The sequence below is a fragment of the Gordionus sp. m RMFG-2023 genome, chromosome 2 (genome assembly GCF_954871325.1).
Source record: "Gordionus sp. m RMFG-2023 chromosome 2, tfGorSpeb1-WG-v2, whole genome shotgun sequence".
Classification (NCBI taxonomy): domain Eukaryota; kingdom Metazoa; phylum Nematomorpha; class Gordioida; order Chordodea; family Parachordodidae; genus Gordionus; species Gordionus sp. m RMFG-2023.
The window spans coordinates 20,181,950-20,198,933 of record NC_088776.1 but is presented as its reverse complement, the minus strand read 5'-3'; the positions used below and the strand labels follow the sequence as shown (position 1 = coordinate 20,198,933).

The following is a 16,984-nucleotide window of genomic DNA, read 5'->3' as shown; positions in this document are numbered from 1 at the left end:
AGGTAAACTTTTATTAAATTGGATATTTTATCTTTTGTAATATCTTGAACACAATTTGATAATTAACAATATCTTTTGAATTTTTTAGTATAATAATTATATTATAAGCAGAGTTGTAAACCCTACTCTTAAAAGTAACGTGCTATCACTATTTGTCCATGCATATTATCTGGCTACTTTTTAGATTAAAAAAAAATTGAAATAAATTCTTATTTTTTGCTTATAATATAATTGTATAGAATATAATAAGAAAAATCAACATTTATAAATATTTAAATATAGTTATTGATTAAAATTTTTTTTATTTAAAAAGACTAAAATTAATGTAATAAAAATAACTATTTATGGTAATGTATATTTTATTATGCTGCATTTTAATATTAAAATTTTTATATTTTTCCCAAGTTTAGAGTGATGATCAGAAATTATAAGTTTAGCGTTATTAAATCTCAACACTAGCACTTGAGGGCAAGCAGTAAATAATTTTATATACATATTTTTAATATAAAAAAAATACTCATTTGATTAATTTTATATATAAAAAACGCGTCTAGTGGATTTTCTATTAAATTAGTATCCTTTGTTTCAAAATTTTTTTTAGTTGAAGTCGTTTTTGTGGTTCTAACTAAGGCGTCTTTGTGTGCTATCTTTTAGTGCCTGGCAACGAAAAATTGTTTCTATAGAGTTTTTATCATGGAAAATGATTATCAAACAGCCAGTTTCTGAGAATATTGTCAGGCAATATTGTTAATCAATTTAGTTAGAATTGAATTGGTCTTTTTGAATGTAGTCTCCCACATACCAAGATGTTTTACTATCTCTAAAACTGTTGGCATGAACATTCTTACAAAATAAAAATATGATTAGAATTTAAAAATGATAATTACTTTTAGGTGTTTTTTGAGTTTATATCTACTATAGGTTTATTTGAGGATTTTAAACCTTTCGCTTTTACATTAATTTGAAAATATTTTCTTGGAAATGGAAAAGTTCTATTGTTATCAAAAACATTTTCTTCTAAGGTATCTTCCACATGATTAATTTTATCATTGTCTGATTCACTTACATCGATTTCGATATCCAATTGCGATTACATTTTAAATAATTTACATCAGATGATTTAGGTTTATAATACAAATTGAAAATATAAACTTCAATTTCAAAAAAATTAAATCATAAAAATTATGATTTTATATTTCTGTTTATATTCATTATATTTTTTAAAAATTACTAAGTAGTGCACTTTCAAAAAAAGAGGGCGCTAAAAATAAATATTACAAAAAATAGGCTTAAAAAGTGCAAATTTAAGAGAAAAAAAGATTCAAATTAAAATTGGACAATTTTTTTAGGGAGCCTTAAATATTTGGCTACACAGTGCTGGTAAAGTAATATTTGTTTAAAATATAATTGGAGGAGCACATTTAGCCATATCAAGTTCGTAAAAATGGCTCTGGGCTAATTTTTAATCATAAATTAAATTAAACAGACTAATAAAAGGATCATTTTTTATTCTCTACTTATCTCCATAAGTGGAACAGGTTCAAATTTTACTGAAGTATAGGGTACTCATATATTTTAAATTGATATCCCCTGTGGCCATTTTATAAATCACTACCTGCTTCTGAGTTAAAATTATATTTGCTTTTTCTATTATGCTAAGTTAAGACTCATAACAAAATCTGGGAAATTAGAATATTGAGAGGTTTAAATGCTTGTTCAAAAAGTCTCAAATGTTCCTAATTTGATTCCCACACTTAAGACTTTAAAACTCTTCAATCAGACGATGTGTAGGCTTCCTCGATCGTTGTTTCTAGTTCTCGAGGTAATTAAAACCTCTTGTGAACCCGAATTTTCATCAGTATTTTCCGTGTCGTCGTTATCTCATTCTATAGGTTATTTTCCAAATTCTCAACTATTTCCGACCCCAATTTTTTTCGTCTCTCCCTGACTTCTCCATTTCTTTCGTTACATCTCGTTTTCGCAGTTTATTAACATGCTTTCATATCGTTCTACTTTCTACTAAATAGGAATATCGACCTTTTCAGGATTTTATAATTCCTTCTTTCCAACCTGAATTGATTTCACCATGTACCCACCAGCGTCTACATGACAGAATTTTCACTGGATGCAAACCCCCAGTGGCGTCGCTAGGGGGGAGCGCAGGGGCTGAGCCCCCTGAAAAATTTGAATAGCCTCCTGAAGCAAAAATTTTTTTTTTAATGGCTCCTTAATATCCCCTTGAAATAAATTTTTTTGATTGCCCACTGAATGATTTCTTTTATAATTCTATTGAGTAATATATAGATTTAATTTTATAATTTAAAAATTAATAAGTCTATCTAAATTATTCTTAAATGAATACTATTTTAATTATTAGATCAGATTAATGCTAATAAATTATATTTTCACTATGTCAGCTTGCAATCAAATTCTGTGTTAAAAATAGAATATTAATATCCACTAAATTTTAATTTAGCATTAACAGTTGAAGCTTTATTGACTTTTATTATTTAAATTATTATATAACTCTAATTAAATAAATATTAATTGAAAATTAACAAATTTAATATTGTAATTAGCCGAGTTCAAAATCACTAATCAATTATATTGTTAGTATTTAAATTTAATTACTATGCCTCTTCTTAAAATTATTTTCAAGGTCCAAATCCAAATAAATATAAGAGATTTATTTATAAAAATAAGTAAACATATAGTTTATAATCCTCTACTAGATATAATTGATTCTAAAAGATTAGGTTAAATACCACTTTTACAGACGTATTTGACAGTTATAAAATATATTACAGTTAATATTTTAATTAATCTTACTAATAAATGATTTTGATAATAAATATAAGTAATAAATTACTTTTAAATATTTAACGCCATCTATTTATTTAGAAATATTTTTAAAAATATAACATCTTATTATTTATCCCAGAATGAATGTAATAAATGAGATAACTTTTAGGAAAGCTATTTTTTTTATCTGAAAAACAGTTTTGAGTTAAATTTTTAATACTAGTATATTTTTGATATTATTACAAACTACTACTATTTTAAGAAATAATATACCAACTAGAGGTGGTGCGACAATAATATATAAAATCTTAATAATCTTAATTAATTCCTTTTTTCATATCATATCACCCTGGTTCTTATTTTATAGTTACAAAATGTTTCATTTCTAATATGGCATCCCTGCCTTGTAAATAACTTAAGGCATCAATACATTTGCATAATTTCTTCTAAAGATTTTTAGTGTTTTTGTTTTATCAATTTATCTAGCATAATAAATTCTGATATAAGTTAAAATAGTGAGTGTCATGGCTATGACTGCGAATTAACCAGCATCTATTATTTGTGTGGCTATGTAATTTAAGATTATTATTACAGCTGCTGAGAGCATATGATTGCATATTTTATGAGCAATAGTGGTCAACTGTGTAGTTGTTTATATATCATTAAAAATGCAAGATAATTTTTTAAAAATTTAATATCTCACAATTTTTTTCTCAATTACTTATCAAGTTTCCATCATGTCAATAAGAGGAAGCTCTATCCACCATACAGTTTTGATTTGAATTGGTCGTTTATATTCTCTTCTCCAAGAATTGTTGATTTGGTTAGGCCTATAAATTTTTCCTTATTAGTCCATTCTATAAAACATTGTCTAAAAATGGTAACAGAGTGTTATATTAGTTTCTGGACCTTTTGTCAATGTAAGTTGCCAATTTTAAAATATGTAAATTTTAATACCATTATCAATTGAGGCATATGTATGAATTAATAAACCTTTTTTATCATTAGTAATTCTTTAGACGCAAAATTTTTTTATATCAGCAATTGAAAATATTTTATACTGTATGTATTAAAAATAATATTTTTAGAAATGTCTTATATTGTTTTAATTATTTATATGCTAGTTTATTTTGTATGCATAATATAATAAATGACAAAATCAGAATAATTATTCAGAGTTAGCAAATTTTTAAAAAGTATAATATATTAATATAAAACCCGGCCGAAGGCCCGCAAATAAAGAGTATGGGGGCAAACGACCCCCCCCATAAAATTTTTCAGTTGAGCCCCCTGAGATTGTAAAGGCTAGCGACGCCCCTGCCAAACCCCCTTTAAAAACCTTTGCATACCCCCATAAAAAAAAATCGCCTCCTTCGGCGGCGGTGTCTCTTTCTCATTATTTTCACCTATTTATTTATTGATACTCTTTTCAAAGAATTTATAAAGGATAACTTAAAGTAATCTATCTCTACTACCAACTATCTATACTTTGTGAATATAAAGAATTTATTTTTTAGATAATAAATTCAATTAAAACCTCCATTATTTACAATTAATTAATTATTATGACATTATGAGCTTGCTAAAATATCTAAACCTTTTAAATTACATTTAAAAGGATAGTTTATTTGTAAAACAATGTGTATGATTGTTTGCAATATATAGATTTGGTCGATGAATTGTATTATAATAATACTATAATAAAAGTATAATTTTTACAGCAATAAATTTTATCCTATTTCATCTCAAAATTTAATAGATAATTCCCCAAAAAATTTATCCTACCCCCATTAAACCAGCTTACCCCCTACCCCCTCAAAAAAATAGGATGCAAACTGTTCCTACCCCTCCCGCTCATGTAGACGCTGCCCATACGTTATGAAACCTCGAATTCCCTCATTTGAATGTGTTTATCACAATGACATATAAATTCATTCATTAAAAGTGTACATCAATGCAAATGAGACGCCATCTTGGTTATACTAATCAAATTATTAGAATTTTAACGAAAGCCTAATTTATTCCTATATCTGAAGCAAACTTTTATTAAAGAATTACCGGATCATTGAGATAATAAGGAAGCAAGTTATTAATTTAATAATAGTTTTTAACATGAGAATAATTACTATATGTGTTATCAAAATGGCAGGTCCAGCTGATTTGCTTTTAACGACGCTTAAAAATGCACTTTAATGAATGAATCGTCAGTCTAGGTATTATATATGCCATTGGTTTATCATGCGCTGTCTTTTGTGGCATATTAGATTTCCATCCTCATCCTTAACATTTGGATGTAATTAATATAATCCAGTTTTTAGATTGCTCTCAACAATAATTTTGCCGATGAACTAGTTCGAAATTCTCCAAGAATAAACTGAGGGACATTATCTGACACAATTTGTCTTGGCGTTCCAAAACGTGCAAACCATTTCCTTAGTGCTCTGATCATTATTATAGACGTGGTCTCTCTCATCAACTCGACCTCAACCTGTTTAGAATGTGCATTTCAACTAACCATGAATACGAATCGAATGATCCAGCAAAATCTGGATGAATTCGTTCCCATGCCATATTAGAGATGCTCCAAAAATATAAAGGAACCTCCATTATATTTGACCGGTTACTTTGACATGACATACATTGACGAACATGTTGTTCAATATCTTTATAGCAATTAGGCCACCAACATTAAATTCTAAAAATTGATTTCATAGCATTTATTCCTGGATGCCCCCCTGTGTATAATAGTTAATATTAATTTTTTCAACAGGTTAGAATTACCAACTTTCCATTCCATTTAATGACAACACGATCTACAGACCATTTCTCCCGACGATTATTAATACAAAGTAACTCTGCACCATTTTTCGCATCAAACCCCACCCATCCTCTCTCAATATTTTTAATTACATTATTTAGCAATCTATCTTTTTTTTCTTTCTCGAGTTCAACTTGACCAAGATTTATATCGAGCAAATTTATAGCTCTAATCTTTAATGCATGTTTCTGATCATTATTTGACTCCACACTTGCTACTATCAGTCTAGATAATGTATAAGCTACTATATTTCCTTTTCCTGGACAATATTCAATTTCAAAATCATATGCGGACATCTTCCATGCACAGCGCGTTAATCGACTATTGGTTATTTCTGGTAGTTTCCTTATCAATAATTTTTCCAAAGGTTTATGATCTGTTCGCAATATAAATTTTCTTTCAAAAATGAAAGTATAAAATTTTTCCATTCCAAACAAAAGTCATGCCTCTTTTTCTATAAGTGCATAATTTTCTCTGACTCAAATAATGTTTGCGAAGCACTTTTTAACTACGTGAAGTAGCACAGCTCCAAAACACATGAACTTTTAATGCTTGTTAATTTATGCAGTGGATGGCGTGTAAATGTGGTAAAAATCTTACTCGATAATTCACAAGCCCTAAAAAAGATCGCAAATGGTGTATATTCTTAGGAAGTTTCCTTCAAATAGCATCTATTTTTTCCTTCGCTAAATGCATGCCATTTTCATCTATTACAATCCTAGAAAAGAAATTGATTCTTTTAAAAAACGTATTTTTGCTTATTTTGCCTTTATACCAGCTTATTTTAATTTCATTAATACTTTTTTCACATTGTTTAAATGCTCTTCATCATTTTTTCCCATTATGTATCAGTGGAAAATATTCGGCGCACTAGAAAGGCCAAAAGGCATACATTGATATCGAAAATACCTAATATGGGTTGATTTAGTTAGTTATTCCTTTATTGCTGCAAATAATCATCTTTTAAATCTATGACAGTAAATTTCAAGCTTTTTGCAATTTGGCCTTTAGATCACCCATAGTTAATATGGTATGGGTTTAATGTAACGATAAAATCAGAACAAATCCTGATTTCTCCATTTGTTTAGGGCACGTTTACTGTTGGAGTCAATGACATATAATAATACCTAGACTGACGATTCATTCATTAAAATGCATTTTTAAGCGTCGTTAAAAGCAAATCAGCTGGACCCGCCATTTTGGTAACCTTTATAATAATTATTTTCATGTTAAAAACTAATATTAAATTGATAACTTACTTTCTTATTATCTCGATGATCAGGCAATTCTTTAATAAAGTTTGCATCAGATATAATATAAAATTAGGCTCTCGTTTAAAATTTTAATATTTATTACAGTAACCAAGATGGCGTCTCTAGCTGATTTGTATTGATGTACACTTTTAATGAATAAATCGTCAGTCTAGGTATTATTATATGTCATTGGTTGGAGTAGACCACGTTATGCGCGTTTTTGTTGGGTCAATCGGTAATTATTACTGATTTAATCAATCTATCAAGTTCTATCTCGATTGGCTTTCGTAATGGAAAAGGTACTCTACGTGTTGAGTATGATTTCGGCCTAACTTCCTCACTAAGATGTATGCTAACTTCAAAATCATTAACTAATCATGGCTTATCATTGTAATAAAGTGACAAATTCTGTAGTCATGGCAACAATTTGTTTATCAATTGTATTACTTGTTATACTCAAAGTTGCCATGTCTCCCCCCATCAGCGGGAGACTCCCGCAATTTTTTAGTTTACACGCAGACATCTCTTTCCCGCAAAACTACCGCAATTGGAAATCTCCAGCAAAAATCTACCGCAATTTTTTAATTTCTCCTGCATTTTTTTAAGTATTTTAACGTTTTTAATATATAAATAATGATTTTGAGAGACATTAATTGATTATTTTTATATTTATAAAATAAATTTTAAATATTTATTCGAAAAACATGTCTAGTTTGTAAATTTCTTTCTATCCTGTTTTATTTTTATCTAATAATAACAACATCATTTCATTTATATAAGTCAGTACAGGGGAGTATATCAACATGATTGCAATACAAAAATATTCTCAAAAATAATAAATAATACAGATGCAACTACATTTGCGGAAATCGTATACATCTATCATGTAGTTCAACATTCACAGAGCTATATCATCACAATGTGGGTTGAATTCTCATGATATTTAACGACTCCAATATAAGTGCAAACCTTAATTGTGGCAGAACAAAAATGAGCAAGGATATCACAAGTGTTTTAGTACCTGAATCCTAGAGGTCAATTCTAGATGATTTGAAAGATGGGCATCCATATGCAATAGATGCATCTAATAAGGGAAATATTAAAACATTTCCCTCGATCCTTCGCTATTTTAAAAAGAATAAGAACATTTCAATAAAACTGTTAAAATTATTTCCTCGGATAGTGAAAAATCTAACGATGTAGCTAGCCACATAATGGTTAATATAGCTGATTCAGGGTAATGAGTTGCATATCAGCTTTCTGCGCTGATAATGCCTGTGAATTTTGGCAAAAATCAAAGTTTATTTACCGAATTGAGGCAGCACAATAATGAATTAATACTAATTGGCTGTATATGCCATATGCTACATAATTCTTGCAAGAAGGCAATGAATGTACTATCTGTGGATGTCGAAATAATTATGATAAAATGTTTAACGAATTTAGTTCATCAACTAAAAGAGTTAATGAATTAAAAGAGTTGGTGAAATGGTCTGATTTTGGAATGTGAGTTGTTTGCGATATATACCTATCAGGTGGTTGTCATTAATACCTGCCATCGATAGAATTTTAAAATTTTATAAACCCTTAAAAAATACTTTTTAAATAAAGATTTTAAAAGCTGTCCTAAAATTTTGAGAAATTTTTTCGAGTATGAAATAGCAGAAGCATATTTGGTTCATTTCATATGTAGGAAATCTACTTCATGCAGTTAATATTCAGTTGCAATCAGAATATTCTTTATTAAAAAAGGTTAAAATCATGCTACAGCTCTGTTCATCTCTACAGTTAAAAATTGATAATAAATTTTATGGCGCTATTGCTAAAAATATTATATTAAAATGTTCAAATAATACTCTAATACATTTTTAAATGAAGCAGATATTTTTATTAAGACACTTTTAGAATATATCAAAATTTGATTTTAATAACTCTAATTACAAATGTATAAATATTATGACCTTGGAACAGAAACCATCAATTGATGGTTTTTATAATTTAATAAATATATTAAAAATACCGAAAGACATTGATGTCTTGTTTGAGGAAATTGTAATTCTCTTTATTTTTTATGATCCGCCAAAATACTTAAAGTTAGAGGGTCTAAAAGCAGAGGAGAAATGGGTAGAATTTTTTCGTAATAACGATAAATCCTCATGCTTAAGAAAAATATGCGAGTATGTCTTCTCCTTACATCATTCTAACGCCTCATCCGAGTGCATTTTTAGCCTGATTAGGACTGCAGGAGAGAAATCGAATTGCTTTAACAACATTAAAGGCCCAGCTAATGGTTAAACAAATATATAATATGTCATGCCAGGAATTTATAAATATCTCAATAACGACGGTAAACATTTAGTTCTATTATTTAAATCTCAAATAAAATATAATTAAGTTTTAGCAATGGTGCCATAAAATTTATTGTCAATTTTTAACTGTAAAGAGAACACATCTGCAGCATAATTTTGTGAATCTTTGTTAAGATTCTTCTGATTGCAACCACACATTAACAGCATGTAGTATATTTTCGATATGTGATATCATTCCTAAATATACCACTGCCATTCATTATTAGGAAATTTTTTTTAAATGTTAGGACAGTTTTTATAATCTTTATTTAAGAAATATATTTTTAAAGGCTTATAAAATTTTAAAATTCTATCGATGGCGGGTATTAGGAAAATATCGTAACCAACATTGTGCTGACTCAATTCTGTAAATACACTCTGTTTGTACCAAATTCACTGAAGCATTATCAAATCAGAAAGCTGACATGCAATTTATTGATAATCTTGAATCTGCTATATTTACCATTATATGGTTAGCTATGTCTTTGGATATTTAATAGTTTTATTGAAACGACCTTAATTTTGTTGAAATAGCCGAGGATCAAGGGAAATATTTTAATATTTCCCTTATTAGATGCATCTGTTAGAATTGCATATGTATGCCCATCTTTCAAATCGTCAAGAATTGCCCTCCTGGATTTAGGCCCTAAAACATTGATGATAGCCTTGCTCATTTTTGTTCTACAAGTATAGTTTTCATTTATATTAGAGTCGTTAAATATTATGGGAAAAAGATTCTACCAACATTGTGATGATAAGTATCTCTGTATATGTTGCACTACAAGATTGATTAAAATTGCCGCAACTGTAGTTACATCTGTATTATTTCTTATTTTTGGAGTACTTTATTATGTATTTAAACGTGATACGCGATAATTAAGCGCCTATCCCTATAATGTTATACACACACAGTAGATTTCCAATTGCGGTCGTTTTGCGGGACATTCACATAAAATATTTTTTATTGTAAAATTAATATCGTTTTTTTAAATAAAATTTTATCTTGTTTACATTCTTTTATATTTAAAAAAGATCGTTGGATTTTTTTATAAATTAATATATTCTAATAAATCAAGACGTATTTTATTTTGAAAATTAGTTACCAACTTTGTATTTATATAAACTAATTATAAAAATAGTAGGCGGATAATTAAATATAAATTTTTTTTAGCAATTTTTATATTTCTACCGCAATTTTCATATTTCTCTCGCATAATACCAAATTTCTCCCGCAATTTGAAAATTTTGACCTGGCAACCCTGGTTATACTACGTATTGTAACTTGTGAAATTAATAAAATGCCAGTATCTAATGGTAGTCCAAAGTGGTATGTCATTTGAACGAGTAACCACAATTGGTAATGATCGGCCTATATTTTCAAGTTGCACTCTTACAGTAGTTTCACAAAGGACCTCCATGATTGCCGTAAACTGATAATGGATTTGTTGGTTCAAGTTTTGGTCTGCCAATTTCATCCCAATATTGTCTTTCAATTACCAATATCTGTGCACCCGTACCATAATCAAATTCAATCAGCACTCAGTTTATCCTAATGGATATCTTAGCACTGTTTCTACAAATTTGGGAGATGTTGTCAATTGAATCTGATGATAAATTATCATCTTGATGCATATCATGTACAAGGTTGCCAGGTCAAAATTTTCAAATTGTGGGAGAAATTCGGTATTTTGTGGGAGTAATATAAAAATTGTGGGAGAAATATGAAAATTGCTAAAAAAAAATTTTTGCGGGCCGTTATCCGCTTATTATTTTTTATAAATATAAAATCGAATCTATTTTTCAAAATAAAATAGGCAACTATTTTTCAAAATAAAATAGCCAACTATTTAAAATAAAATAGCCAACTATTTTTCAAAATAAAATAGCCAACTATTTAAAATAAAATAGCCAACTATTTAAAATAAAATAGCCAAGCTATTTTTCAAAATAAAATAGCCAACTATTTTTCAAAATAAAATAGCCAACTATTTTTCAAAATAAAATAGTCAACTATTTTTCAAAATAAAATAGCCAACTATTTTTCAAAATAAAATATCCAACTCTTTTTCAAAATAAAATAGGTATCTATTTTCCAAAATAAAATACGCAACTATTTTTTAAAATAGGTAATTATAGTATGACACAAAATTTCTTAAATACTATCTTTATTATTAAAATAACATATTGATTTATTATAATATATTAATTTTGTTTAAAAATAATAACCAACGATCTTTTTTAAATACAAAAGAATGTAAACAAGATAAAATTTTATAAAAAAATTGTAATTTTACAATGTAAGGAAATATATTTTATGCTAATGTATAAGTAAGATTTTATAAAAAAACAAACAATTAAATTTACAATGTAAAAAATAATTATAATCAGTGCGGGGAAGTTGTTCTACAGTATTTAGTTAATACAATGGGGGAAGGGAATATGATATTTTGAGGCATCAAACATCTTCAAAGCATAAATCAGTACAGGGCAGTCTATCAACATCTATTGCAAAACAAAAATATTCTTCAAAAATAAGAAATAATACAGATGCAACTACAGTTGCGGAAATGGTAAATACCTATCATGCAGTACAACATTCAGAGAGCTACTTAACATCACAATGTTGGTAGAATCTTTCCCCATAATATTTAACGACTAATATAAATGAAAAGTATACTTTGTAGAACACAAATGAGCAAGGCTATCATCATTGTTTTAGGATATAAATCCAGAAGGTCAATTCTTGACGATTTGAAAGATGTGAAAACATATGCAATTCTAACAGATGCATCTAATAAGGAGATATCATAAGATTTCCCTTGATCCTCCCCTATTTCAAAAAATTAATATCATTTCAATAAAACTATTAAAAAATTTTTCTCCAGATATGAAATATCCAAAGACATAGCTAACCATATATAATGGTAAATATGGCAGATTTGGCATTACCAATGAATTGCATGGCAGCTTTCTGATCTGATAATTCCTCAGTGAATTTGGCAAATACCAGAGTGTATTTACAGAATTGAGTCAGCATAATGTTGGTTGACAGGTCCCTCCTAATACGTGCCATCGTAGAATTTTAAAATTTTACAAACCTTTAAAAAATAAATAGATTATAAAAGCTGTCCTAATATTTTGAAAAAAATTTTCAAAAATAAATGGCAGAAGTATATTTAGGAACTTTAGATATAGGAAATCTACTATATGCTGTTAATATGCGGTTGCGATTAGAAGAATATAATTTAATAAAGGTTGACTAAATTATGCTGCAGAAATACCAAAGTAAGAAAGAATATTATTACTATTATCGGATAATTATTAATAAGATTTAATATCATGTCATGTTTGAGGAGATTGTAATGCTTCTTAACTTTTATGATTTGCCATAAATATTCAAAATATTAATTTTACAATGTAAAAAATAAATTTATTTGATTTTATGCAAATGTATAAATAAGATTTTATAAAATATAGAAAGTCAAATAGTTATAGTTAATTATATTTTATTTGAGATTTAAATAATGGAACTAAACGTTTACCGTCGTTATTAAGATATTTATAAAATTCCTGGCATGACATTTTATAATTTTGTTTAACCATTAACTCGGCCTCTAATGTTGTTAAAGCAATTCGATTTCTCTCCTTTCTCCAGGCAGTCCTCATCAGGCTAAAAATGCGCTCCGGTGAGGCATTAGAATGAGGTAAGGAGAAAACATACTCGCAAATTTTTTCCAAGCATGGAGATTTATCCTTATTACGAAAAAATTCCACCCATTTCTCCTCTGCTTTTAGACCATCTAACTTTAAGTATTCTGGCGAATCATAAAAAATTACAATCTCTTCAAACAAGGCTTCAATGTCTATCAGTAATTTTAATATATTTATTAAATTACAAAAACCATCAAATGATGGTTTCTGTTCCAAGGTCATAATATTTAAACATTTGTAAATAGAGTTATTAAAATCAAATTTTGATTGTAAATATTCTAAAATTGTCTTAATAAAAATATCTGCTTCATTTAAAAATGTATTAATTAGAGTATTATTTGAACATTTTAATATAATATTTTTAGCAATAGCGCCATAAAATTTATTATCTATTTTTAACTGTGTGAATCTTTATCAATAAAGAATCTTCTGATTGCAACTGAATATTAACTATATGAAGTAGATTTCCTACATGTGAAACTAATCCCAAATATGCTTCTGACATTTCATCCTCGAAAAAATTTTTCAAAATTTTTGGACAGCTTTTAAAATCTTTATTTAAGAAGTATTTCTTTAAGGGTTCGTAAAATTATAAAATTCTCTAGATGGCAGGTATAACGATATAAAATATATTAAGTAATTTAAAATATATTTATAATAATTATTCATACTTTTCTAACTTCTATTCTTTCTAACACAAAAATTTTGAAAATGTCGAGTGGATAATTTTATAAAAAATATATTTTAGAGCGGAAAAATAAAATAAAAGAACTAGACATATTTTTCGAATAAATATTTAAAATTTATTTTAAAAATATAAAAATAATCAAATACTATCTCTCAAAATTATTATTTATATATTAAAAACATTAAAATACTAAAAAAAAAATTGTGGGAGCTTTCTAATTGTGGGAGACTCCCACTGATGGGGGGAGACATGGCAACCCTGCTGATAAAAGTATTTTTTACAGCAAAACATTTTGCCCTTATTTCATCTAAAAATTATATTAAAAATTAATAATTGCACATCTTATTTAAAAATTACATATGCTATTTAAAAATAATATTTAACAAAATTATTGTTGTCTTCTTTTATTAGAAAATCCCGCTTAATTTAACTTAATCATAATTATTCTGCAAAATCATTTTAAAATTTGTCATGAACATAAAATATAAGAAAATCTCCATTACACCTATGAAAGAAAAAAAATTTCTTCTCCCCGGCCGGGAATTGAACCCGGGTCTCCCGCGTGACAGGCGGGGATACTTACCACTATACTACCGAGGATGTTACTTATATTTGTTAAAATTTTGCTTGAAAAATATTAAATTATTTTTTACAAAATATCTTGTATCTTTTTAAATATTTTAACAATATCAATATTAAATCGGCAAAATTCCAGAAATTTAAACATTAATTTACTTAGCCTATTAAATTCTTCGATTTATCAAATTTTAAATTAATATTGCAAGCATTATTAAAAGTTGCTGAAAATTTTTATTTGTTTATATTATTCCATAAGCTTATTATATCGTTACATGAAAAAACGTAGGAAAGATAATCTGAATGTTAGAAGAGGAAGGAGAGTTCTCAGTACTTTTCACAAAACTTATGTACAATCCTGAAAAGTTTTATTATATGATATTAAATAACCAAAGTATATATTTCATTGTAAAATCTAAATTTTGTATAACCTTTTATTATATTTTAACCAGTGGCCCCTACAATGGGGGGGGGGGGGTCCGAAGCAACGGCTTCAGTAAATTTGAGTGGGGGGTACTTTTTTTTTAAAACTTTCTTTATTATTTAATTCTTTTACTGTTTTGTTACATCCATCATGATCAAGTATTCATATTTTAATTTAAATATCTTATCTTCCCTCCCTCTCTTTTCTTAGGAATCAAATGATCCCATCAATATTGTTGGAAAAAGAATTGAAAAATTTATAATTGATAAATATCTAGAATTAGGAGCTCTTCAACTTACACATTATTTATTCCCCAAAGATAATAATAATAGAAACAGATCCTTTAATGAAAGCTTTTATGAAAAAACTAATATTGACAATAGCAAAATTGCTAGAAATTGGATTACTTATAGTATTAAAATTAGGGATGTACCGATATTTTATATCGGATCGGGCCGATATTTCGCCCATTTTAAAATATCGGTTATCGGCAAATATTATAAAATTTTCCGATCCGATATAAAATGGCGCTTTTAACAAAATTTAAAAAAAGTTATATTTAAAAATCCATTTATTTTTATAAATAAATTCGGAATATATTTTTATGCTTAATTATTTTAATAGTAATAATTAGTTAATAAACATTCTGCAATATAGTTATTTTTTTCGCATTCTGTTTAAAAAAGTGTTCATTAATCTCTTCAGAATCTGTTTTTAGTATTACTAGTGATATTAACAGTCCCCATCACCGCAGACCGATCTCTGATAAATTGGAAATTTTGGTATTTCTAAAAAGAAATCTTCGATAAATTAATTTCAAATTTCAATATATTTGTTTATTACTAATTATGTAAATAGATTAATGTTATTACTTATTATATAAATAATTGCAATTGAATTGAATATAAACTATAACTGATCATTATAATATATTTAAATGACATATGTTATGGTATAGTAAAATTATAGATGTTGTACTATTAAAAAGAATATTAAAAATTAAAACCGGTATCTTTACAGAATACAAAATTAGATATGATATCGGATCGGTTATCGGCCGATATCAATTAAATATCTGGAATATCGGATCGGATCGGCCTCCAAAAAGTGGTATCGGTACACCCCTAATTAAAATGAATAAAGTTTTTTGCTTAACATGTCTCTTATTTGGCGGTCCACACACAAATTCAAAATGGACATGTGAAGGTCTAGATAAATGGCAGAATATTAATCGTGATATTATTCTGCATGAATCTTCACAGGCACATATGATGGCCGATTATGGAAGGCTTTCTCACAATAAAAATTCGATATTAAAATTTATAACACCCCAGAAAGAACGTGTAGATAATAACCGTTATATCATAAGAATTATAATAAGATGTTTAGATTATTTAATATCTCGTAACCAAGTCTTCTGGGGGAACAGGCAACAAGAAGACAATATGATGGCCATTATTAAGCTTATTGCAGATTCTGAACCTGTACTAAAAATGTATATACAACAAAATGAAGAAAGAAAAAGGGATAAAAAAAATAAGGGATTAAAAACGAAATTATATTCAAATCTATTTTCATATAATAACATAAATGTTCTCATTGAAACCATGAAAAATATGGTTATAAAAAAAATTCAAAATGAGGTTACATTTAACAGGTGCTTTTCAATCATAGTTGAAAATCAGAAGCAATAGTTTTGATAGTAAGATATGTTGAAAATAGTGAGACGCCGAAGCCTGTTGAAAGACTGATTGACATATATTGTACGGGAAATGCCCTCGATATTAAGCATAATATAATATCCAAACTCGGCTCGATGAATTTACCCCTTGAATTTCTAGTTGGGCAAAGTTATGATGGCGCCTCAAATATGAGTGGAAGAATCAATGGTGTGCAGGCCTTGATTAGATTCCAATCCTTAACAAAGTAAACTGCTAATCAGAGGAAGTTTTATTTAAACCAGTTCATAATCCTAATGTTGAAAAAATTTAATGGACAAATGAGAGAAATAGAGAACAATCATATGCATGCAATAAAATTTAATATCGTTTTTATGCCCAAATTTCTATCATTTTTTAAGGAAGGCTAATTATATTAAGAAAAATATCGGCAAAGGAAAAATGTAGAATTAAATAAAATATATGATATGTAAGTTATATTAATTCAATTCTTATAATTTTATATTAATGAATAAAAATAAATGATTGCTTAAAAATCAATTAAATTTTGTTTCTTTTTATATCTTATTTAAAATACATAAAAAATATGTCCTCTTTTCCACTATGCAGGATCTGGTAAGCCTAGGCTTAGGCAATATTTTTCTGGCTAAAATATTGAGTTAGCCGTTTAAAAATGGTTAAATGG

The 16,984-nt window shown here is 27.5% G+C and overlaps 1 non-coding gene across 1 annotated transcript; it reads right to left on the bottom strand.

The window, feature by feature from the left end:
* Positions 1 to 14,148: 14,148 nt before the first annotated feature.
* Positions 14,149 to 14,220, bottom strand: Trnad-guc (transfer RNA aspartic acid (anticodon GUC)). Its single transcript has one exon. It is a non-coding gene; the product is annotated as a tRNA-Asp (tRNA).
* Positions 14,221 to 16,984: the final 2,764 nt, after the last annotated feature.